The sequence below is a fragment of the Drosophila suzukii genome (assembly GCF_043229965.1).
Source record: "Drosophila suzukii chromosome 2 unlocalized genomic scaffold, CBGP_Dsuzu_IsoJpt1.0 scf_2c, whole genome shotgun sequence".
Taxonomy (NCBI): Eukaryota; Metazoa; Arthropoda; class Insecta; order Diptera; family Drosophilidae; genus Drosophila; species Drosophila suzukii.
The window spans coordinates 3,166,302-3,173,868 of NW_027255896.1; positions in this window are offsets into that span (position 1 = coordinate 3,166,302).

A 7,567-nucleotide genomic window follows, 5' to 3' on the forward strand; every position below is an offset into this window, starting at 1 on the left:
CAACTCCTCCCCCATGACTAACACGATCAGAACGGTACACATAATATCCATCACACGATATTGGCACATCACATAGACTCTGGACAAACCATGTTTCAGACATGCATATAACATCAATTTTTGAATTTACAAACTCTTCAATTTTCTTTGGCAGGACTGCACACCAGACACTAAATTGGGCAAACCACTAAATTAACAATGCGACTGATCCTACACATATGACTAACAGGAACTAAAGATATTAAACTAATTTGAAATCCTAATGTAGAGATAAAAAAATATTTTAAATACGAAAAGAATTATTCTCTAATGCGGCATATCTGCTTAAGTTGATTTCGCCCACATCCCTACTCAGATCAGAAAGCTCATTAGAGCTTTGCAGGTAGTAAGCCTCTCCGTCGTCTACAGGCTTAATAAATACTTCACCACGGCGAGTAAAAAGGGCCGCTACGCGCTTTTGTTTTTTAAGCCGCATGGCAGCTTAAAATTTTCGTATTTTGTAATTGTTCGTTTAAGTACGAGTATATGAATGCCGGCGAGTCAAATCCGATCAGCTGTAAGCTAAGCTGCGATTTGGTTGTTTGTCGGTGCACTCCAATCGCCCGCCGCAGCGCAGTTTTTTTCTCGCACGTGATCTATTTTCATTATTATTACTGGGTCAACAAGTGAGTTTCTTTGGCGCGGTAGGACTCGAAAAATAAACCTAGTTAGCGGAGGAGGGGTCAGGTGTAGTGAAAAACAAATGCGGTTGAAAAAGGTGTTAAAATTTTCCCCCTCGACTTGCGGTACACCATGCCAGCGCAGGTTGCATGCAACATCCGCGACCTCCTGTGCATTGCACCTTGCCAGTTAAGCATCCAGTTCACACACTTGTTGTTTCAGTGTATTCACCTCTTTTGCCTCGGTTTCCAGTTCTCGCACTCGTTTCGTAAGGTTGTGTATTTCAGTGTTCATTGCGTCGAATTTTGCATGTAGATTGTTGAGAAAGCGGGCCTCGCTCTCTCGATACTCTCTACCCAGTGACTCCCTTAGTTCCGCAAATTTATCGTCGATCAGCTGCACAGTTCCACGTTGATTTCTTTCCGTTGACTCGTGAATTTTGCATGAATTTGTTGCAGCAACTGTGTGTTTGACGTGCGAGCTACCTTGATTTCAGGCTATGTTAGGTTAGGGCGGCTGTCGGACTATGGTCCGACACACTTAGACCTCTATAGGTCCATTGTGATACCGCATGATCTCGTTTTTCCTTCTCTAGGGTCCCGTATCTAGTAAGTTCCAACCTGTGTTATGCTGATCAGCATGTTTTCCACCCGGAAGATTTTATAAAAGCACTTATGTTTTTGAGATTAATCTCCGATATTTCGGTAAGATCGTCGACGAAGGGACTTCCTAAATGTTTCAGTCTGAGCCTGCATAGGGATGGGCAGAAGCAGAGAAGGTGTTCTACCGTTTCCTCTTCTTCCTCATCCCTGCAGCTTCTGCATAAATCATTTTGCGGGGCTTTTAGCCTGCCGGCATGTGCACGAACAAGTCAGTGGCCTGTAAGAGATACGACACTGTGTTGCGTTTTGCCACTGGGTGTTGGCTAGTTTGTTAAATTGGTTTTTTATATTTAGCTTGCAAGTTGCCATGGGCATACCGACATTCTCCTTTCCTGGGAGGAGAGGCTTGATGGTGCCCTGCCTGGCTAACTCGTCCGCTACACAGTTGCCTACGATATACCGGTGACCCGGAACACATATTCGGCTGATAGTAAACTGATTAGCCATATCGTGGAGAGATCTGCGACAGTCTGCTATTGTACGTGAGTTGGTGTTTGTCGAGTAGATCGATTTAATAGCCGCTTGGCTATCACTATATACGTTTAGGTGTCCTCTTTGGAGGCTTATGTTCCCTAAACAGGTTAGAGCTTCTTTTATAGCGTGGACCTCCGCCTGGAAGACGCTACAGTGGTCCGGGAGCCTGAATGACTTCCTGATATCTAATTGTTCGGAGTATACACCTCCGCCAACTTGTCCTTCTAATTTGGAGCCATCTGTATAAAAGCATATTGCGTCCGTCGTACCCGGTCGGCCCTGCTCCCATTGCTATCTATCTGGAATCAGGGCCTCAAAGGGTGTGTGACTATATTCAATGGATTTGCATAAATCCGTTATCTTCGGAATCGATCTATCATGGAGAATTTTAGCATGGCCATAAAATTGGGCTTTCCACTGCCCGGTGGCTTTCAGTCGAATAGCTGCCGATATGGCCCTTTCCATGCCTGCTAAGTCCACGCTAGGGAGGTCCTAGATCGCATTTATCGCTTCTAAAAGGCTCCACGAATACACAAAGCCGCCATTCGCTGTATTTTGTTTAGAGGAGTCAGTACGTATTGTTTGTGCACAGCGGTCCCTTACAGAGCCACTCCGTATAGTAGGATTGGCATGACTACCGCTGTTTATATCCAGTTGACTTTTCTAGGGGACATTCCCCATCTTTGGCCAATTGCTGTTTTACAGGAGTAAAGTGCAATGGTCGCTTTCTTGGTTCTCTCTTGGTTATTTAAGCCCCATTTTAGGCGCCTATCTAATACTAACCCCAAGTTTCTGGCGTGATCGCACCTTGATTTCGGTCCTTAGTCGCTTTGATGCATTCACAATGTTGTGGTTTTGATAAATTTTAAGTTCGAGTGATTTGTGTAGTTGTATAAGTTATTTGGGGTATTCAACTGCGTTGCAAAAGTTTGAAAAGTGTAAGCAGTTCCAACAGTAATTTCCATACAAAATAGTTTTCAAGGCCTACAACACCCCACCCTATGTATACAACTCTGTTGTACTTGTGTAAAAAGAGGGAGTTATTAATGGGTAGGAATTTTATTAGGAATTTTATCTAAAATACTAAAAATATACTGAAAAGTTGGGTTTAAATTCATGGTAATGACAGTGAAAAGAAAGAAACAAATTTGAATTTTAAGTGCAAAAGAAAAAAATTTGTCTTCTATAAAACAAAATCATTGAATAACAATTTCAATGGAAGAAAAGGAGCCAGGGAGGTCGAAACTAAGCGATGGTCTGAGAGCGAAGTTAATAAGGTCCTAGATAATATGTTGGAGCAATACGAAAATTCAAAAGTTATCTTTCTTTTGTACTTCAATATTCTGCAACGATATTTTAAAGTAGAGGGCGTTCTCAATTCTCCTCTGTCAAACTTACAAAGTTTACACTTTTGCAACGCAATTGAATACCCTAATTTCAGTTTTCAGTTTTTGTGCACTGCAGTATATGTGTGTGAATGTTTCTTTTCTTTAATTTACACTTTCGACCAAAAGAAATGTGTTTTAAGGGTTTTTTATACAAAAATATTGAGATTGCACTCACGATGTGACCGCTAAATGATTACAGACCACAGGCTGTTTATAGTCCGATAGAAATTGTTTATGTCCTTAGATGTTACGGACTTTTTGAGCTAGTGTTTCGGGAGCTCTGCAAAAACGTGACTTATGTTTTGTTTTCCTTTTGTCTTTTATCTGCTCGTATTCTATTTATAATCATCTGCTTGTCACAAAAAACGAGTGCCTAGACTTAGGAAGTGTTTTCGATTCTAAATTTCTGTTCATTGAACACATCAACTACATCATTCCTAAAGCATACGCAATATAGGTGTTAAGTTAGCGCAATGCAACACATTTCTCTGACTCATATATTAAGCTTAGCTTACTCTCTTCTTTTGGTCGTTCCAAATAAGAATACGCAGCATTTGTTTGGAACCCGACTGGTGTCGTTCATATCCATCGCGTGGAACGAGTCCAAAAGCTTCTCTTGTGATATGCCCAGCAAAGTCTCCATTTCACCGATCCTGCTTCTTTTTTTACGGCTAAAGCCTAGTACTCAGATCGGCTAAGAGTTTCACTAGTCGAAAAATCTTATTCTTTGTAGTGTGACCGAAGTTTTCAAGGTTCACCCGCAATGCATGTAGCATGGTCTTACTGTCAAGCAGTTGGGTTTGAAATTTAAATTTAAAAAGGAGGAGTCTGCTGGTACACAAAGAAATTAAAATAAAAACAAGGGAGAACGCTATAGTCGAGTACCTCGACTATCAGATACCCGTTACTCAGCTAAATGGAGATATGCAAGCAGCAAAGCGAGATTAAAATGCGCCACCTACCGGCGGTATACAGATTTAAGCGTTATGGGCGTTAGAGTGGGCGTGGCAAATTTTTTTTTGGATCAATCGATAGGTATTGACGAGACCAATACATTTCAGTTAAAATTTTTTATCTAGCATGAAAATTGTGGGCGTCACAGGGTTTTGCGGTTTGTGGGCGTTAAAGTGGGCGTGGCAAATTTTTTTTTGGATCAATCGATAGGTATTGACGAGACCAATACATTTCAGTTAAAATTTTTTATCTAGCATGAAAATTGTGAGCGTCACAGGGTTTTGCGGTTTGTGGGCGTTAAAGTGGGCGTGGCAAATTTTTTTTTGGGTCAATCGATAGGTATTGATGAGAACATTACATTTCAGTTAAAATTTTCTATCTAGCATCAAAACTGTAGGAGCCACAGTTTTGGGCGGTTTGTGGGCGTTAGAGTGGGCGTGGCAGTCTACTGAAACAAAATTGCGCTGCGTAGGAAGCTCAGGAATCTGCACGCCAAATCTCAAAAGCCTAGCTCCCATAGTTTCCGAGTTCTCAGCGTTCATCCGGACAGACGGACAGACGGACAGACGGACATGGCTAGATCGACTCGGCTAGTGATCCTGATCAAGAATATATATACTTTATGGGGTCGGAAACGCTTCCTTCTGCCTGTTACATACTTTCCGACGAATCTAGTATACCCTTTTACTCTACGAGTAACGGGTATAATAAATGGAATGTTCAACGAATGCTTTTATTCATGTAAATTAGTTGTTTAAAGCTTCCTTCTCGTCCCACGGATGGTTCGCCAGCTTTCCCGCTCCACCGCAGTCCAACTCAGAGTCTCAATGGCATATTGCACCTTGACGAAGTGGGAGCCGGATTGGGAACGGGGTTGATCCGCTGATGCTGCAGGAAGTCGCCCAGCATCCTGGCAGTGGCTGGCTGTGGCTACTCCAACTGTTCCTTTGCCGGCGCCCAATTTTCCTCCTCCCTATAGAAGCCAGCGGGTTCTCCAGCTCCGCTTAAGCTGCCAAGTAGCTGGTGGTGGTGGTGTCCGGAGTCCAGATCTTACTTTCTTTGCGGGGACGCGTCCGCCAGGATGTCCATGTAGAGATCGAAGTCCCACTCGGCATGTTCCTTTCCACTGGGATTCTCTAGTGGATCTTCTCCAACACTTCAACTATTCTGCGAATTTGCCCCTTTTGTGGAATAGCTTCCTGTCGGTGAAATCCCGCAATAAAGGGCATAAGCTTGGATTTGGCGTCCTATTTCATCTGCTCTGACCTTCTGGATTCGATTTTGGGGTTTTCCTTCCATTTTTAATTTTTAGTTTCCACATCCACGAACACCGCCAAAGATTACATTTCTTATTCTTTGGGCCGCGGCTAACGGCGTTCATCGAAAATTCACTCGCGAAATCTGGTATTTTTTCTGGTATTTCCTTAGCTCATCTGAGTACCGCGCTGAAAAACAGACCCGAAGAAAAGCGTTAGCCGCGTATTTGCCTCTCGCTCACTCCTATGGTTAGCTCGCTGTTTTCGTCGATCTGAGTACTAGGCTTAAATGTTCTCTTGTACATCTGTACTTCAAGATCGAAGAAATCTAATTGCGTTGCTCTTCGTATTCGACTTACTTGGTGGCGAAATTGACTTCCTTGCCATGCTAAGCAGTATTAATCTGTCCGAGCCTAGTAGGACTCTAAGAACAATTGAACCTTTTTCTGTACCTATGCACAGTACAAACTACGGTATACATGATCCCATTTGCAGGGCCTTGCATTTATTTGCAACATAGCATGCCATTGGACCCAAGTTTGTCTAGGGATGTTAATAAAAAACGTTGCTCATGCATTTCTCTAGTTTTAGTAATTAGCTAAGACCTATTAAAGTAGCCAGTTAAGGACTCGTTCCTGGTGATTCGAGATCAGCAACAGCTGGCGACTGACGTGCAGCTCAACCGTTCAAGAGCGAGCGACGTCATGATTGAAGACCATGTCCTTTCGGGAGCTGACTCCGAAGAGGACGATCAGGCCATTGTTCCCGAGCTATAAAGAGCCCACGATTCCGCGGGCTCTCCACAGACTTCCTCGAGCATATGGAGCTAAGATCTATGTGCGCGTAGAGATGGGGCATACGACGATACTGCACTTACTCATGATCAAGACGCCACTTCCTTGGCTGGAGCTGTGTGGAGCTCCTCTGCTGTCCAAAATGGCCGAAGCCAGCCTTCCTAGTATGCCGAGGGTGACCTCGAAACTTCATTGCTGGACCGATCCCACGATTGTGCTAGCCATTGTGGTTAGCCATACCAGCGTGTCATTAGGCAACATTCGTTGCCAACAGGGTGACGAAGGTCACCGAGCTCACAGAGGCAGCCAATTGGTTTATCGTTTAGTCTTAACATACCCCTTCAAGAGCTGGTGGATAACCCGCTTTAATGGCATCGACCCACTTGGCTGCAACGGCCACGCAATCAATGGCCTAGCCAGGGCACCGACTTGCCGGGGTGCGAGGTAGAAAAGCGTGCAATTAAAGCTTTTCACGGTATACGGAGCATTGCGGGTCCTCGCGTATGTCCATCGATTTTTCCATCGATGTCAAAAATATTCGCCGCCTTCAGAAGTCCGCCTAGAGGCCCAGGAAGTTTCCGCCGCTAAACAGCTCATGACCATTTGCGCTCAGCACAGATATATTGCTGATGAATATCGCTGTTTGAGTCAAACGCGTCCTGTGTCCGCGAAAGGGCTAATTGTTTTCACGCTGACACAGCCTCTACACATACACACGCTTACGCATACGTATGTATGTACATACATAGTTGCACGTGCTTTTTTTGTCGTAGGGCAGTTATATAAAAAAAGCCACTAAGAAAATCGCACACGATTTTAGTTTTTTCCACTTATTATGTTACTATGTTGTTATATTATTATAACACTTTATATATATACACATTATATATGAAGCTTAGTCACCTTTTCCTTGTTCTGCGCACTTAGGGAAACACTGGCAATATACGTCTGACCGGCTTAACGATAAAACTCAAGTGTCACAAAATACAGTGCAAGCGAGACCACATGATCGAAGTAGGCCAATTCGAATTTCGAATATATCTTTTTCGCTTCCACTTCGCTTCCACCATTGATGTCGCCATATTGCTATATCCTTTCTTTTTCGATGTCAAAGAATTTGCGAAAAGAGATAAATCGACAACTTGACATTTTTTGGTATCAATTTGACATTCTTTAATGGCAAAAATGATTTGTGTCTAAAAAACACAAATTTACCATGCGCCTTTTTTTTCTGTTTATCCACCTTTAGGCGTTGCTCGGTTCTGACGAATTGCGACATCGAAAAGGAACTAATGTGTCCGAGGGTGGATTTCACGTGCCGCTATCGTCTCTCGTAACAGTTCGGAGAAAAATTTTTTACAAGACAAATTGGATGATTT